General features: G+C 43.1%; 1 protein-coding gene across 1 annotated transcript in view; it reads left to right on the plus strand.

Moving 5' to 3' along the window:
• Positions 1–653: 653 nt before the first annotated feature.
• KCNH6 (potassium voltage-gated channel subfamily H member 6) overlaps positions 654–18,877 on the plus strand; it is a 556,858-nt gene continuing 538,634 nt past the window's right edge. The window contains exon 1 of the mRNA XM_085874776.1: positions 654–747. The gene's annotated coding sequence lies outside the window, so the exon portion shown is untranslated. The remainder of the gene's footprint in view (positions 748–18,877) is intronic.

The following is an 18,877-nucleotide window of genomic DNA, read 5'->3' on the forward strand; positions in this document are numbered from 1 at the left end:
TTGTCCCATTAATTCGTCCTTCAATGGTAACCGTCTCATTACCATGTCTCGCATAATGTCGGCATGTTGACTCTCCAAAGTGGGGTCCCATGCTCTGTCTTCTAACTAGGCACATTAATCCAATTTGTTTGTGCATAAGTTGAAAGTGTGGAGGGTACTTTTCTAATCCTTCCCCCTTCTTCAATCCGTCATAGTTTGTTATTTTTATTGCTTTCGCAGGGCCCTGTATCGTGGCTTTCTGCTCAATACTTCTGTACTGAGGGTAATACCAATGCTCATAGTTCGTACAATTGTATCCCCCCTCTTCCCAGTTACTCCTTATTTCCGCTATTCTTCCTTTCACTGATGCTGGTGTATTCTCTACTCTAGTTAAAATTGGTCTGTCCTGCCTACGGACTAAGTACCTACACATGTCATCCCCCTGGAGTGGAACTGCAAACAAGGGTAATCCGTGTTTTGAGGGGTGTGGGAGGTGGGAACATACCCAACATTTCTTTTTGTTCATCACCCTAGCGTACTGTAGGGACAGTGCCAGGTAGGTGTTCAGTGGATGATCGGTCAATTCTTTATGTAGGGTTATTTGTCGTCTTTCTTTTACCACCCCTTAAGTCCACCTGATCTAATCCCTTACTCCCTTTTCCCATTATTGCAGTTCTCACATTATTCGTGTTTCCTTCATCATCACGTTTACAGTCGGCATTGCGAATTACCCCGATGCAAACAAGTGCGCAAAGAATCGCGGTCATGGTAAGATGGGTGTTGTTCATGTTGCCCCTACCTCTGCTGGTATTGCAAGCTCACAATGTGTGGCGTGTATCCAGGCTGTCTTACCTTCGCACTTTACCGCAGTTGGAGTGGTCACTAGTACCTGAAATGGTCCTTTCCACCGAGGTTCCAAGGCTGTTTTAATTGTGAAGTGTTTTATCAGTACGTAGTCTCCTGGCTGGAAGGCGTGGTACAGCTCTTCCACTGGTTCGGGTAGGGCCTCTTTTACCCTTGTGTGTATCGCCCTTGCGATCCTGCAGAGCTGTTTACAAAAAGTCAGCAAGTTCTCGTCCATCATTGTAATATTCAGCTTATTCATGTTTGTGGGGGCAGTCACGGGCAGCCGCATCGGCCTTCCCATTAGTATTTCGTGAGGGGATAACCATGTTTTCCGGTTTACTGTCGACTGCATGCTCATTCGTGCCAGGGGTAATGTATCTGGCTATTTTAACCCCGTTTCTGTTTTTATTTTTGCCAATTTGTTTTTAAGATTCCGTTCTGCCGTTCTACAGCACCTGCTGACTGCGGGTGGTAAACACAATGAAATGCTTGTTTAATTCCCAGTGCTTTGCATGCTGCCTGTGTCACTTCCCCCGTAAAGTGTTCCCCCTGATCATGGGACACCTTATAAGGGATGCCAAATCGGCAGAAAAAGTTTTTTAGCAGGTGCTTTACCACGGTAACGGCATCAGCCTTTGCACATGGGTATGCCTATACCCACTTAGTGAACATGTCTACCACTACCAAAACATTGCTGAACCCGCATGATGGAGGCATTTTTATGAAATCTATTTGTAGGTGTACAAACGGCCCCCAAGGGGCTGGATGGGTTCCCAGCTCTCTTGTTTTTCCCTCTTTCTGTTGGTTATGCTGTTGACATACCTGGCAGCTTTTACAAACCCCTTCTGCTATTTTCCCAATTCCTGGTGCATACCAGGATTCTTGTATCTGTCTCACAGTCCCACTCTTGCACACATGTCCATTCATATGGGAACTGCGTGCAAGCCTTGGTAGGATCTCAGTCGGGGCTATGACCTTCCCTTTGTTTGACCAGAGTCCGTCTTCATCCGCTGTTCCTCCTGCAACTTGCCATTTGTTGCGATCATTTAGGCCTAAGTCACATTTGCTCCACGGCGAGGATACGGCGGCCGTACGCCCTCTGAATTGACAGAAACGTGCGGCAGCCGCAGTTTCTGCGGTGGCCTCAGGGTGGCCCTATGCCGTTTGGCTATATTTTACAGGTCGTAAGGTCGCCGTGGAATTATAACGTGGAGTTGTAACTTTTGAAATTTCTACGTTCGCCGTAGCAATTCGACAAGCCGAATAAAAAAAAAAAAAAAATTAACCCATTCGTTACTATCCGTCTGGCCGCACGTTCGCCTGAGGGCCCCCCTGCGGTCGCCTTGCGGGCACCTTGCGTCTGCCTTGAAAATTCTATGGCCGCCGCAGGAACGCCCTAAGGTCACCGTGCGACATCAAATCAAAGACCGTACGGCAACCCCACGTTTTCGGTCTCCACAATTTATAAATATGCCGTGCAACTCCCCAAAAAATAAAAACATTTGTGACTACTGCATTGCGTGACCGTGGAAATACTGCGGCCGCCGTATAATTGCTAGTGGCTGTAGATTTTGGAGACCCCACGGCCGCCGTGGCAAATGTGACCGAGGCCTTAGCGATGCTGCAGTTTGAATTGCAATAATATCTGACAAGCTATATTGATGCAGCTTAATTTGTTCCGTTGGCAGTCGCGCTGGCATTACCAAAGGGATAGGCAGGCCAGCCGCCTCCTTTGCAGCTTTATCTGCCTTGTCATTTCCTTTGTCTTTATCCGTAGGCAGTTTCTGGTGTGCTCGGCATTTAATAACTGCAACTTCCGCTGGTGCCGAAATACTTTTTAACAGCTCAGTAACCAAACCACCATTTTTTATGGGTGTTCCTGCAGAGGTGAGAAATCCTCGCATTTTCCATATCGCACCTTTGTCATGTACTACACCAAAGGTATAATTCGAGTCGGTGCATATATTTACCGAAATATCGGAAGATAATTCACATGCCCTTACAAGGGCACACAACTCCGCCTGCTGGGCAGAAAAATGTGAAGGCAGGCGTATTGCTTCGGTGCACACGGCGTATCATGCATGCCCCGAGCCGTCTTGGCCTTGATAGGCCGAACCATCGACAAACAAGGTGAGGTCCGGATGTTCTAGGGGTTGATCCTTTAGATCTGGGCGCACGGTGGATACTTCTTGTATTGCCTCTGTGCAGTTGAGGATCGCCGTCTTCTTCCGTTGGCAGCAAGGAAGCAGGATTAAGAACGTTGCATCTCTCAACCTGCAGATTCTGCTGGTGTAGGAGAGTCGTCTCGTACTGCATCAGGCGCGTGTTGGTTTAATGTTGTGTTTGCTTTTGGGTTAATAAAGCTGCGACGCAGTGAGGTACCTTTAGAGTAAGAGGATGACCCTTTACGATCTCTTCCGTGTGCTTCACTGCATAGCTGGCTGCGACCACTGCTTGCAAACAAAGGGGTAGGCCGCGTTCGACCGTTTCCAGCCTTCGGCTGAAATATGCAATTGGTTGCTGGCGGTCGCCGTGAGATTGTGTCAGCACAGCCTGCGCAAATCCTTTAGTTTCGTGAGAATAAAGAAAAAATGGTTTCTCAGTCTGGTAGGCCCAAAGCTGGTGCCGTCCAGAGTGCTGTTTTTAGTTGGGTAAAACATTCCCCCATCTTCTCAGTCCACTCAATTACATTGGGCTGGTTTTTGCCCACCACAACATACAGTTCCTTAGTCAGAATTGCATAATCGACAACCCACTGTCTACAGTAGGTTGCCATACCTTGGAATCGCATCATCTCTTTGTGCGAGGGCGAGGCACTTCCGCAATTGAAGTTATCCTCTCCTTGTCCAATTCCCTCTTTCTGTGTGAAATGTGGTGTCCCAGATACTTAACCCTTTCCTGCACTAATTGCAGCTTGTCTTTATTTACCTTGTGGCCTTTCCTTGCCAATGCCTGTCGCAGCTGCAGGGTATCTGTTTCACACGCTGCTTTGTTTGGGGAGCAAATTAGCAAATCATCCACATATTGTAGCAGCACTGATTTACCCTCGAGGACAATATCTTCTAAATCTTTATGCAACGCACGTGAAAACAATGTGGGACTATCAGCAAACTCTTGCGGCAGCACCGTCCACGTGTATTAACAGCCTTTATATTTGAAGGCAAATAAAAACTGTGATTCCTTATTAATGGGTATGGAGAAAAATGCAGAACATAAATCAATGACAGTAAAATGGGTGGAGCTTGCAGGTATAGATGTTGTCAACCCCTCTGCACTAGGTACCACGGGGTGGATACTTTGAATCACCTCGTTTACTTCCCGGAAGTCCTGGACAAATCTCCACTTATTCTTCTGTGGCTTTTTCACTGGCAGTATAGGTGTGTTACATGGGCTTGAAATTTCTACAATTATACCTTGTTCCTTCAAAGATTCAATTACTGGCGCTATCCCGGCCTCAGCCTCTTTTCGGAGAGGGGATTGACGCACATTCAGCCAAGGCATTCCAGGTTTGAGTTTAACCACTAAGGGCATTGCCCCAATGATACGGCCCACATCATTGTCATGTTGGGTCCACAATTCTTGTGGGACTCTTTCTATCAAACCTTCTAGGTTTCCTGTTTAACTTGCCATTTCCATCATCATCTCGCGCTTAGGTGGTATATTAACGTCGTTCATCAATCCTCGTAACGTCTGTTCCTTAAAATCACAAATCTACCCTTCATCATTTGCTAGCTTATGCACTTGCCAATGCAATACTGTTGTGCAGGTCACTACTGCCCCCTGCAGGCGATAAACCATAAAACCCAAATCCTTCGAGTGATACCCCTTTGCCGTGGTTATTGTTACATGCGAGGTTGCTCCCGGCAGGTACTTTGTCAATTGCCTTTGTTCTCCCATGAGCTTAACCTCCATTGCAACACCTTCCTTACCAACCATTAAACGGCAAATCAGTAAATCATTGCATGTTTTGAGACGCGGAGCAATTTTCTCCACAAATTCAACATCATTTCCATCTGCATCATAATAGATTGTACAATGTGGGGGATCATAGTAGGTGTGTCATTCATTACTTGTGCATTGTCTAGCCACATTTGCATTTCCTTACTTTCGGCTAAGATTGCATTTAAACATATCAAAACATCACTAATCGACTGTCTTGGCAGCCTCCACCAATAGAAACTGGGTGCGGTGTCATCAAAATCATCATTGCTGAATGTGTTTTATCCCGGGGAATATCAACAAAAACCCCTTTGTTTGTGCATGCTATTGTGCATCCCAACTTGCACAACAAGTCTCTGCCTAGCAAATTCACCGGTGTAGTGGTTGTGAGAAGGAAAGCATGTTTTTCCTGTAAAGGTCCACATCTTACTGGTAATTGTGTTGTTGTATTTAATGTCTGTATCTTACCCCCTAACCCTATTACTTGTACATTAGCATTGGATTTTTCAACCCCTGGCAGTTCTTTGGCTGCAATAGTAGAGTGAGTCACTCCTGTGTCAACTAAAAAGGAAAGTTTCTTACATGAGACATCCAGAGTGTAGGTCCGCTTCTCTGTTGGTGTTAATGTCAGCATCGCTCCTTGCACCACGAGGCCACCCGCGGTCTGTCAATATGACCTACCATCCTGCGGTTGGTTTGATCCTCCTTCCTGCTGGAACCCTGATCGTCTTCTTTGGGGGCAATTAATTCCTTTTCCAATGTCCTGGTTGTCCGCACTGGACACATCCTTGCGGCGCAGTTGGTTGTACCTGCCCTTGGCCTGCTGCAGTTCTTGAGCGGGTCTGTGGTGGCGCTTGTGTCCAGCTTTTGTTTCTTCCATTCCCTTTATTGGGCCGTTCATCCTGTGCTGCTGGTGGGGGTCTTTGCAGAACTCTCCTTTGCCGTCCCCATTGTCTGGCCGCCTCTTCTTCTGAGTCTGTGTCGTCTTCCTCCAGTTCCCACTTTTTCCAATCCTTATTCTTTCTTTGCTCTGCTACTTTGTCTAACAACACCATCTGAAGCACTTCGTTTTTAATTTTTGTCTTTGCGCTCTCCCTTTCTTCCGCCCTGTCCGAACATTGATCAGCCGCTATACAAATCTCACTTGCTCCTTTGCTCTGCCAACCAAGCATTACATGCTTTAATTGCTTCTTAATTTGAGGCCTGAGCCCATCCATTACGAAGTTAGTCATCGTTCGCTGCGGTATGTCTTCTTCATCTTGAAAACCCCCATATTGTAAGAATGTCTGCACTAATCTATCCATGAATTCGGACGCCCGTTCCCCTTGACGTTGCTTTGTTTCATAAATCTTATCCCAATCTAGTGCTGCCGGTCGCAACGCTTTCTCAATTTCATCGTACAGGCGCCGTCGCATATCTTGCCGATCTGCGTTGGTGCATCCTGCTGGTTCGTCCGCTGTCCATTCAGCACCTTGCTTAGCTTTTTTTCCATACATATGGGGACAACACTGCTTGACATAACACCCCAATGTCGCTGTGTGTGCAGCGGTGTGCCTCGACCCACTGCCTTATTAACTCCTTTATTGCTCCTGCATTTCTTCTCAGATCTAACACTCTTTCCTTCATTGATCTTAATTCGCTTTCTTTAAACGGTCAGTACACCGATTGAGCTAGGAGTAATCCTTGTACCTCCGGAGTTATTTCTTGAACCGGGAAGGCAGAAGCTGTGGCCAGCAGCCCCAAACCTCCCAGGTTCGGATACAAACTTGGTGTGTTATTCACATATGCAGATGGATCACCTACATTACTACCCTGAGCTTCCCGCCCTTGCACTACAATTTCAGAGGCAGTTACAGGGGGGGAGTATTCTCAATCCCTTGTTGTGGCAACCCTTTAACCTGTGTTTCTAATTTCAACAGTTTCCATTTTATCAAATCTCAAGCCACTTCACTTACTTGTTGGGCTTCTTCTTCCCACATTTTACAAGCTTCAAGGTCTGGTTCTGGTTCTAACTTATCGCTTGTCCGTTGTTCTAATCGGCATGACAAGTTATCTATAATTTCTGCTCTTAAGGAGCCCCATCTCAGGAATGGGTGTCTGTCCTGCTTTGTCCATTTATGCCATAATGCCAATTGAGTACATGACTTAACTCCATATTTTTCATACATCATTCCCACCACGGTATTCGTGGGCGGGGCATTTTTATCCGACTTTGGTTTTACAAACTTATTCCCCATTTTCCCTTGTCGGAATATTGTACAGTCAAAATGTCGGAAGACCTCCCACAAATTGCAACAAAAGCAAACTCAACAGATTTTGATTCCTGGATACGTCCTCAGTGACAGAAAAAAAGTCTGAAGGGATCCTCCGGGGGTAAAGTCCTGAAATCATGGAAATCCAATATGACCACCACCTGGCTTCGGGGAAAATGAGAAAATTGTAATGATTGATATTTTAACATGTAAATATATGTTTTTCTGCATTCTAATTGTTTCAAGTTATGGTCAGTATATTGATATACAAGAATAATTATAAAAAAGTGAAATGTGTTGAGGATAAAATAAAAAATTATAGCTTTTTTTGTCCAAAAATGTCAATTTTTTGTTCCGAAAATTTTTTTTTTTACCTGATACTGATTTTGGCTCCTGGACCAAAAAAAATAAGAAATGTTGAAGACACAAGATGAAATCAAGTCTATGGCAATACAATATAATTATGTAAATCATTAAAACATGACAAAATTCACAATTCCACTCGGGGCAATCACATCTGCCTGACGAAGGTTTTGTAATGAAAATGAAAATTCGCATTAAACTCAAAAACTGCATCCATTATAAACTTACTATACATGCTGAGAAAAATCAAGCGTATTAAAGTTAGAACTTGACAATGTCGTCATCATCCTCATCATTGTCACAGGGAGTGTTTGTGCAGCCAGAGTCCCTGCACAAGCTGGAGTGCACTCAATGTTGTGCTTCTTGCATGTGCATCTCATGGTGCTACATTCAGCCTGGCCGTTGTACCTAATGACACGTAACATCTTTTCAGGAGCTGGAGCGATTGATGTCTGAAGTGGCACAAAACCCTCGTAACACTTCTGCCAACCCCAGTCTGTCGGAAGAAGTTCATCTGCACATCCCTTCCATTCTTGGACTTGCAGATACACGCGCAGGCTGTGATACTTTGCTGCTTCTGATGTTGGTGGTAACGTCTGTGGTTGCAGGTGAGAGGAGCTCCAAGCCACCTTGTCCCAGTACCGCTGATACTGGAGGGTGTCCAGGGTGTCAGTTGACTTTCCATTGAAGATTATCACCAATGTTTTTTTCTCCTGCATCTGCCACATCACATGCGGAAGCTGGATATGTATCAAAAACCTTGGCCTGCTCACGGAATGTGTTGTTTGCTTTGAACTTCTTGAGGGAGGCTCCCTTTCCAATCCCATGAAGACGAGATGTCATGTCGCACCCAAGAACTGCATGTAGAAACAGTATGTGCTTGCATATGTCTGTACCAATCATTTTCTTTGTAGCCTTGTATTGATGTTCCAGATGCGAGGCTTCTTCGTGTTCTTCTTTGGCTCGGGACAAAAGAAGAGGTCATGGGATTCTAAGCTTGCATGGTAGCATAGGAGGACGAGGAGGTCTGTGTCATCACCAACTCACACGGTTTTGGTGACAGTAGCAGACTGCACGGCCTTCAGTACAATCAGGAGATCAGCATCCCCTGAGGCATGGTGTCTCAGTTCTTCTTCTGAAGCTCTTCACTCACCATAAAAATGAATCGCTGTTTATTCTGCCTATTGGCAAGAAACTGTTCCTTCTTCATTGTGAGACGCATGTCAGCTGTAAATGTCACAGTCGTGCCAGCATTCCCTTTAGACCCTCTCTGGTGTGTCATGTCCTTCGTGTTGGTACTCTCATAACCATCAAACACGACTATGGCATCTCCGTACTTCTTCGTTACATAATCAGTGTACTGGTGGCATATGTCTCTCTCTCTGTATGTAGATCCACGAGACCATGGAATGCGTTGAACAAGTGCCCCGCCATCCAAAACATACTGTTGCCCATCATTGGGGATATCGGCTGGGACATCGGATCCAAGAAGATCCCAGATGGCATCAGCAAAGACTGGCTTGTGTGCTTCTCGGAGCTGAAGAGAGGAATCAAAGAGGGCTGGTGGATAGCTGCACAGTTCATATTTGAAGGCCAACTCCAGTACTTCTGCTGTCTGTGCAACAGTGATCAGTCTCTGGAAGAGGAGTTGTGGGTCAACCTGGACTTGCTCTCCATCAATCTTGGCATGACTTCATGTCGAGGGTGACAACTTGGTCTTTCCTCTTAAATGTGTACTCGGCAGGTGTTTTCCCATCCATCGATTTCAATATTTTGGCTTCTACAGCATGTGCTGTATCGACGTTGACGGTGGGGTGTGCATGACTCCAGTGGCAATGTTCCTCAGACGTGGATCACTACTGAACGGATTCCGTTCCTGTAAATACTGAAGAGCTGATAGCGTGTCCTTCCAGTCACGAGATTGTCTTGCCTTGGTCATGTCCTTCTTCTGCTCTCCAGTGTTGTAGTTCACACCTGTGAGCTCCTGCATTGCCTGGTGTATTTCTGCACAGGCAGGCATTGATAGTCGCCATACCAGCCGTTGTTGCTCTGTCATTCCTCACCCTCGTGTGAGCCCCCCGCTGGTCTTCAAACTTCTCATCTGAACTTGTGCGATGATCAGGTCAGATGAAAAGACCTGCCCACAGGCGATCACTTTGTCGAACCACATGGAACCCCTCTTCAAAATGTTGTTGGACATTGGGATGTTGAGTTTTGAGGTTTGACATCTGTTGCAGAAACACCCTCGCAGATTTGGCATACAGGTTGTGGCCCGAGGCTGCTAGGTAAGGCAGCATTTCCTGGAAGGCCTGTAGATGTAGTGCCCAGTTCCGAGTGCGCTCTGCCTGGATGTATTTGCGTAGAATGTCGAGCATGTCCATATACTAAACCCAGAGCGCTGAAGCTCGAGAAGATATTTTTGCAGACTCGGCATGCTTCTGAAGGTGGTCTTTGATTCGTTTCAAGACGTCAGACTTGCATACTTCTTCCACAGACTGGGGTTGGCAGAAGTGTGATGAGGGTTTTGTGCCACTTCAGACATCAATAGCTCCAGCTCCTGAAAAGATGTTTCGTGTCATTAGGTGCAACTGCCAGGCTGAATGTTGCACCATGAGATGCACATGCAAGAAGCACAACATTGAGTGCACTCCAGCTTGTGCAGGGGCTCTGGCTGCACAAACACTCCATATGACAATGATGAGGATGATGACGACATTGTCGAGTTCTAACTTTAATACGCTTGATGTTTCTCAACATGTATAGTAAGTTTTTATAATGGATGTAGTTTCTGAGTTTAATGCAAATTTTCATTTTCATTTCAAAACGTTCGTCAGGCAGATGTGATTGCCCCGAGTGGAATTGTGAATTTTGTCATGTTTCAATGATTTGCATAATTATATTGTATTGCCATAGACTTGATTTCATCTTGTGTCTTCAATGTTTCTTTTTTTTTTTTTTTGTCCAGGAGCCAAAATCAGTCACAGGTAAATTTTTTTTTGGACAAAACAGTGATAATTTTTTATTTTACCCTCAATACATTTCACTTTTTTATAATTATTCTTGTATATCAATATACTGACCATAACTATAAACAATTAGAATGCAGAAAAACATATTTACATGTTAAAATATCAATCTTTACAATTTTCTCATTTTCTCCGAAGCCGGGTGGTGGCTATATTGGATTTCCATGATTTCAGGATTTTCAGGATCCCTTAGGACTTTTTTTTTCTGTCACTGAGGACATATCCAGGAATCAAAATCTGTTGAGTTTGCTTTTGTTGCAATTTGTGGGAGGTTGACCAAATATTTCTGCTAAAATGCCTGTACTATTGATCCTTCCTTGAGTATTCTTGGGGCGGGACAGTATTCCCCGCCTGGGGGTGTTCTCGGGCTGGGTCGGGTGTCTTTCACACCTTCCCACGGACCCTCACGCTCCCTGGCACACCTCCCGTGCCCTCAATCTCCCAACGGAATACCTTGGGTTGGATCAGGAGCTTTTACACCCTTTCCCTTCCCTCGATCTTCCGTTCGGACCCTGTCCCCGGAGATATTCTTGGGTTGCCCTTCCCTGGGTTTACCTCAACCTCCCAATGGACCCTAACCTTCCCGGGGTGTACCCCCTTTTGATGTATCCAAAAGCTCTCTTCCCTTGTTCTTTTAAGATAAGGACAGATCACAAAGAGCAGCGAACTTGTATGCCCTGGTGCGAGAAAAGAGGCAGTTCCTCTTACCTTATCTTAAGCCGGCCGGCTCTCTCCTCTTTTGTCTCACCAGAGCAGTTTTCCTCTCCTTGGTCTGCTTATCCTGTCCATGACGCCAAATGTTGAGATCAGGATGTCCGTGGTGATTGAGATCGAGCGCTGTCCACACATATGATCTTGGGAGAGAAGAGCTTTAGTTTACATGGAGAGAGACAGAGAGACACAGAAAACCCACAGTAGTCCAGCTCAATCTAACTCTGACTTGCTTAGCATTTTGGCTTGCCTTGTATACAATTTGCCCTGCCCCTTGTGGGGCCATCTGTTTTCATGATTTACCCAGCTCCCATCACTGGTTTCTATTGAGACACCCATTCCCAGAGATCAATTTCCTTGGAGGTGAAAAAGCCTGGTGCTGGCTTGCTGGGTTGGTCATTATCCGGCCAAGGAAAACCAGGGTGTCAGGAAGACAGCTTACATTTTAAGAGCCTTTACATTCCTTTCTTTGTTCTACTCTTTGGAAAGTGGAAAGAGCTGTTAAATTATGTCAAGCAGTACTGATTTACGACCAGGCCTCCCTTGGCTCAAGGCTTAAAGATTGTTTTTACAAGGGCAAATGAGAAAGCCAGATGTTCAGCTGTGTGACAAAGAAAGAGATAGACCGTGCTTTGACTACTAACACGGTCAAGAACTGCAGCTGCTGAGAGCTCTTTATGATGCCAATGAATGCTTGTGGCTTTCTTTTCGAATGTTACTTTTAACTGTTTAAAAGGTAATTCTGCTAAAAAAAATGGCTGTTCTCAGCTTGGGAGATGTATAATGTCTCCACATATATATATATATATATATATATATATATATATATATATATATATATATATATATATATATATATATATATATATATATATATATATATATATATATATATATATATATATATATATATATATATATATATATATACAGTGGTACCTCTACTTACGAATGTCTCTACATACGAATGTTTCAGGTTACGAAGCGCCTGAACGGGAAAATATTGCCTCTAGTTACGAAGGCGTTTCAGGATACGAAGTCAAAAATACAGTACAGTACGCGCTGCTTTTCGCTGCTCCCAGAGTTTCCCGAACGTAAACAAACTTGTAGCTGCTCTGCCATTGGCTATCGCCTAAAATCTGCCTGGCAACCCTTTGCGTATGCGTGTATCCCAGCATGCTCTTCGTGTCCCCGTCCCGCTCTGTAAATATAGTTATACTGTATACAGTCTATGGTCCCGCTACGAAGTGCTCGGACAGTGTTACAGTACAGTACGCGTGTGGATTACAGTAACTTTTATTCACAATGGACCCCAAGAAAGCAATGAAGAAAAGTGGACTAGGAGAAAAGAAGAAGAAGAGAGTTTTTCTGGCCATACTAACAAAGCAAGAGATAATAGAAAGGTATGAAAAGGGGATGCGTTTGATTGATCTCGCAAAAGAATATGGACGTAATATATCTACGATCGGCACGATAATAAAACAAAAGGAAGCCCGAAAAGCTACGACTCCTTCCAAAGGCCTCTCTGTCATTTCCAAGAGGAGGTCGGCAGTGAACGATGAGATGGAGAGGTTGTTACTCGTGTGGATAAAGGAGAAAAAGATCGCTGGTGACACAGTGACAGAGGCCATAATTTGCGCAAAGCCAACCGCCATCTTCACTGACCTCGTGAAGGAGGATACAGGCGAGGGAAATTCGGCGCAGTTCGTAACGAGAATAGCAGTTAAAAGGTAAATGAATATTTTTATTATTTCCTTTATTCTTTGTTTTTTACATTATGTGCCTCTCGTTTTATGTTTATTGTGCGGTAATCTAATTTTAACATGTATTTGTTTCATGTTCTGATGCATTTTTATGATTTATTAAAAAAAAATGTCCGAATTTTGCGGGGCTTGGAACGGATTAGCGCATTTACATTCAAAAGGCGTCTCTACTTACGAAGGTTTCAGGTTACGAAACTACTCCCAGAACGAATTAAATTCGTAAGTAGAGGTACTACTGTATATATATATATATATATATCACTATATCTCAAAAAGTTGTGGATGAGTTATGACAAAACAAAGTGGATGAGTTGGTTAGGTGACAATAACAAGGGGATTAGATTTTCGTTTGGATCCAGCCCATCAGTCGGATACAAAACGTGAACTGTTCCACCTGCAGAGATATGTGCTCTTCTGAGTGCCATTCGACTTTGTGCTGTTTTGCCAAGTGTTGTTCTGTGAGTGATTTTTCATTTGTCTGTCCGTCTCTCTGTGTTTTTCCGCACAGAACTTTAATCTTTTTCTCCGCAACCCCTTATTTGCTTGAGTTTAAATTTTCATCATCGGAGTTACTACTCATGCAGAATATTTTGTTGATAATGATGACACCATGGGTCATGTGGTGGGATAGCCATGTTCGAAAAATGGGAAAACTTTGGAACGAAACCACTCCATGGGAAAAATTTAAAGTTGGCACGTGCCAAGTCTTCTTCAAGCGGAATAAGTGTTTTTTTTTTTTTGTGATGCCATAGGTGCCTTCCTTATGACATCATAATTGCATATGTAGCTGAAATGCAACATCTCATCAGTATGAAAATTTTTGAGGGTCATCTCGTGATAAAATGGTCCAAACAAAAAAATTTGATGACGCCCTCCGTCACGCGATTCGGCAGCCATATTTTTTTTAAAAATATATCTTTAAGTCCGAACTGCTGGTAAGTTCCATTCTGGAGCTTCAATTTTGTAATTCTTCTCAGTTTGAGATATTTCATTTCTGCATGTGCAGAAATGAAATAAAAAAAAAACAAACACTGACATCTCTGGGCGTTTTTTAAGCATTGTGATGCATCCAGTGATGCGTAACTATGATGAACAGCTTGTTCCAAGTTGTGGCTTGTTCCAAGTCAAGATGTGGTTAAGCAGGCCAAAAAACATGGTGGTTTCAGACCCCAGCGAGGTTACCCAGGAAACGCCTGAAGACCCCAGACAGCGAGGTGGCCGAGAATCACCTGATGAAGGATATAATTAAATAAGGGCATTAATTATCATCAAAAGTGGTGTTTTAATTAACCCAAACACTTAATTTTTACTTTGCACTTCCTTGGAGTTTTCTTAGTATGCATGCAGGGTTTCAGGCTGCTAGGTTTTATAGCTTTTGAGTTATGGAGGAGAGACACACACACACACACACACACACACACACACACACACACACACACACACACACACACACACACACACACACACACACACACACACACACACACACACACACACACAGCCTTTTATTTGTGTAGATTTAAAGTGATTCTTCACCATTGAGAGATTGGGCCAAAAACGATAAACATGATATTTCAAAAATGTAATGGGCCCAATATGTTCTTGTGGATCAGGCATTGCATGGCGGAGGTATGCGTTCTACCGAGTGCCCTTATAGTTATTCATGTTTTTGGCATAGCAATCATTGGTGTTTGATGTTTCCAGAAGACAATCAGCAAAGTGACAGGAAATCCAACTTCAGCCAGCATGTTATCCATCTTGAAGACAATTGAGGAACTTTTGAATTTCCTCTCCATTCTCTCAATTTCCCCAATAATGAGTGACTCTAGAATCCAAGAATTCAAAATATATAATAAGAGCAACAATAACGTGAGCATTGTGGCAGTACATTGTGGAACCCTTTCCAACCTGTTGTTGTTTTTGTCCCAGAATGCTAACTATCAATTCTCGATTGCTATAAATATTGCAATACCCAAATTATATCTTGAATGTTCCTTTGTACACATCCTAAAAGTGCACAGCATGATTACTCCATGCTATTATCTACATGAGGATGGTGCTGGGATTTCACATGACAAGATAACACATTTTTTTATGACAAAGATCTCACATTATGCATTATGGTTTTCTCTTTTGCTTCACACACATTTGTAGACTGTCAACATTTTAAAGTAAGTCTAAAATTTGGAATCATTCAAGTATTTCAGTACATATTGAAGTAAGTGCAACCAGATTTAAGGTATTGCAGGTAAAATGCTATCGCCAGGGAATCAATGCAACTAAAATGGTACTTGGTGGAGCACATACCTCCACCAGGCTGAACAGTTTATGTTTTGTATACCAATGATAGGTCAGATCTGCATCTGGACTTTAACCAAAATCTAATCGACTTGTTCTTGTCATTGGTGGGGCAACTTAGCATAACAATTGTGCATTTTGTGAGGAAAGCACCAAACTTGGCACACTAGTAGCCTATCATATTATGAACAGATTTGGATATTGGGCCATCTCCAAATTTTTGATGGCAGTGGAAAATGGCTGCTACAGCCATCAGCGGCTGAATTTGAGATGGCCCAATATCCAAATCTGTTCATAATATGATAGGCTACTAGTGTGCCAAATTTGGTGCCTTCCTCACAAAATGCACAATTGTTATGCTATATTTTGCTAAGTTGCCCCACTAGTGGGGCAACTTAGCATAACAATTTTTGACAGAGGTTGATTATAGTGCGCATAAAAGCACGGAAGCCGACTTTTCATTTTCGATGTTTTTTTTTTTTTAGGATTTTTCAAAAATTTAAAAGTCCCGTTGCTTGGCAACGGTAGCGTCCACAGCAACGGTGCTCAAAATCATACAACTCGATCCTGGTATGAACCTACCAGTCAAGTTTCATCAAAATCGGTTGACTCCTCTGGCCCCCAGAGCTGTCCATTACATACATACTGACAGATGGAAAACCTGAGAATAACGGTAGTCTAGCGACCACCCAACAAACAAGGGTGAAACTGGAGAGTTAATAGAGTACCATACCCCATGCAGCATTCAAATATATAATTAAATTGAAATAAAATAAAGTTGTAAAGGTCGGATATAACAATTAATTCCAGAAGAAGCCTGGTGTTGGCTTAGCGGTTAGGGTGGCTGACTTGAGATTTCGAGGATCCTGAGTTCGAGCCCTGTTGGCCGCTGAATTAATACCAGGTGGGGTTGACTCAGCCTGTCATCCTTCTGAGGTCGGCAAATTCAGTACCAGTGTACTGGTAATAGGGTCACTGCATTAGCTGCATCGCCGTGTCCTTAACCAATGATGCAACCAGCAGCTATAAGGCTGCACTCGAAAGAATTCCGGAAGTTTACCACGTTGATGCAGTGTCTATTACACTACCTTATAATGCCTGTTTGTGTCCTTTATGATATCCTGTAAAAACTGCAAGTTTCCTGTTTGGAATTAATTTAAATTTTGGTTGACTGCCAGGTAGGCAGGCAGAGTAAATATATTATCTCGCTCCTCTCTCGCATGTGCGAGCGGAACAAATTGAGAGCCAAAGTACTGCTAAACTAATGATTCGTTTTCCGATTCTTGTTTAAAATATAACATTCAATTGAAATTAAGTCGTTCCTCGATCATAAACTGACATTTGTGGATGGACGGACAGACAGACAGACAGACATAACTGAACCAATTGCTTGCTTAACCCCGCTTTCGCTTCTTGTGTGCAGGGTAAACATAACCTCCGTCTGCCTTCAGTGGCGGAGGTAATAATCAAATGTACCATACTCTTGACAGAGCATCAGGGCAGTTTCTTGCAAAGATTATGTTGGGTGGCTTACTCTTGCTTTCCCAACAGTCAGTAAGGGCAGGAATTAGTAATTTGTTTGGAGTTCTGTCGATACATGGATGGCTCACACATTGATGCATTTGCCCTGCATTTTTAACACCAGAATTACAGTTTATAGTTTGGTGGAGATTTGAACCCAGGCGAGACAGCTCAGAGGCGAGTGTGCATAACACGAGGCTATCAGTATAAACTACACTGTCAGCTTCAACATAATACAACATGCAATCAATGAGAAATCTTCACCTCCCTGCCAGAATGTTCACATGCTTGGTACTGTGCAGGCCCATTAAGCAGATTATCTCAAAAAAAGATCATTTGAATGATTCGCACAGTACAGCAAGCAACATCAGTCTCTGTTCTTGCTGCTTGTGTTATCCCGAAAGGAAGGCAACCCTGATTTAGCGTTCTGGACTTTTTTGCTGTCACAGGTTCAAGGCACTGAAAGTTTGACATTTACTGTTGTTGTACTCATGATTTGTTAGTGTTGTATAAATTATTTATCAATCAAATGTACCATACTCATGACAGAGCGTCAGGGCAGTTCCTTGCAAAGATTATGTTGGGTGGCTTACCCTTGCTTTCCCAACAGTCAGGAAGGGCAGAAATTAGTAATATGTTTGGGGTTCTGCCGATACATGGATGGCTCACACATTGATGCATTTGCCCTGCATTTAAAACACCAGGATTACAGTTTATAGTTTGGTTGAGATTTTAACCCAGGTGAGACAGCTCAGAGGCTGAATATGCATAATCTCATTTTCAGGCATTTTCTTGCTGCATATAAATATCACCTGTGGTTTTCTGACATACACAATAATCCTTTGTGATATCCAACTGGAAATTACATTCAAAATCTGCAGGAAATTGTCTGTGTGAAACGAATTAAGTGCTCTGCCACAGGTAACAAAAATGACATCAGAAGGATGTTTGAGCCAAACGAAAAGAAAGGAATTAATTGCTCGAACGTCATCGTTGTGATGACATCACAGTCAAATATGGCACCCGTGCCTTATGGATTGTTTTAAAGTTAATCTGCATACTTAGCATGTGAATAGATTAACCCTCCTCACACGATTTCCTGTTGTGCTGTTGAGAAAAACAAGTGGTCGCATATATGAGAAAAAAATGGCTGCAAAAAGGCAGGGGGTTGCAAAAGTGGCTGCACAAGACAGATTGTCACATGTATGATTAAAGCCCACCTCCTTCCAAATTCCCAGTTTTTTTCCCTCCTGAGAGTTTGCTTTTGCATCCATCTTGTCCACCCCTTGCATCCTCCCCGAACCTTCATTCCTCCCACACCCATTATTCCTCCCACACCCATGATTTGTCCAAGTTTCACTCTATTTTGTTCTTCAAACCTGCTGTTGGTATTTTCCCCTTCTCTCTTCTGTTACTTTTGTTCTGTTGCGTCCTGATACGTTCAGTGTTCCGTGAGCCTTGACTTTGTATACAAAAAAATGCAAGTAAGATGGAATGCCTAATGCAAGTGCTGTGCACATTTTTGCCATTTGTAATGCAATGAAAAGCAGTAAAACCTATTCTAATATGGGAAAAATTAAGACATAAGAATCCCTCTTTCCCCTGCAGGTAGAGATGTGATTAGGATTGTGCAGCTCAGGATCACAAACATAGGATTTACATGCTTTTGCCCATTTACATGCATTACATTTACATGCATAGTACAACAAAGGTTTATGTACAACAAAGATGAGCCTCAGACTATTCTCCCTTTCCTTACTTTACTATCAATACAGTTCTGTTATCTAAGGCTTGGCCTCGATGAGTCCGTGCCTGCAGCCTTCAACATTAAAAAAAAAACAGATGAAAAAAATTTAAAAAGTAACTTTCACAACTTCTTATGTACAACAAAGCTTTGCGGATTAATTAAAATAAATTACTCATCTGGATTCATTGTTTCCACTGTCACACAGGGTGGTGCAGAGGTATAGTAAAACTTATTTTTGAGCTGTTTACTCTGGGTTCAATTATTCACATTCAAAGTCAAAAACTACAGACGATGAGCCTTTGTGGATAAAAGTTGAAACCAGAGAATACACCACAAATAGAGTGTATAAGTTAGTCTTTATCAAAGCAGCTCAAACAATGAAACACTTACTACTACTACTACTACTACTACTACTACTACTTTTTTTGGAAA

Source organism: Eptatretus burgeri, chromosome 3, assembly GCF_056783735.1.
Source record: "Eptatretus burgeri isolate ZD-2024b chromosome 3, Ebu_testis_v1, whole genome shotgun sequence".
Classification (NCBI taxonomy): domain Eukaryota; kingdom Metazoa; phylum Chordata; class Myxini; order Myxiniformes; family Myxinidae; genus Eptatretus; species Eptatretus burgeri.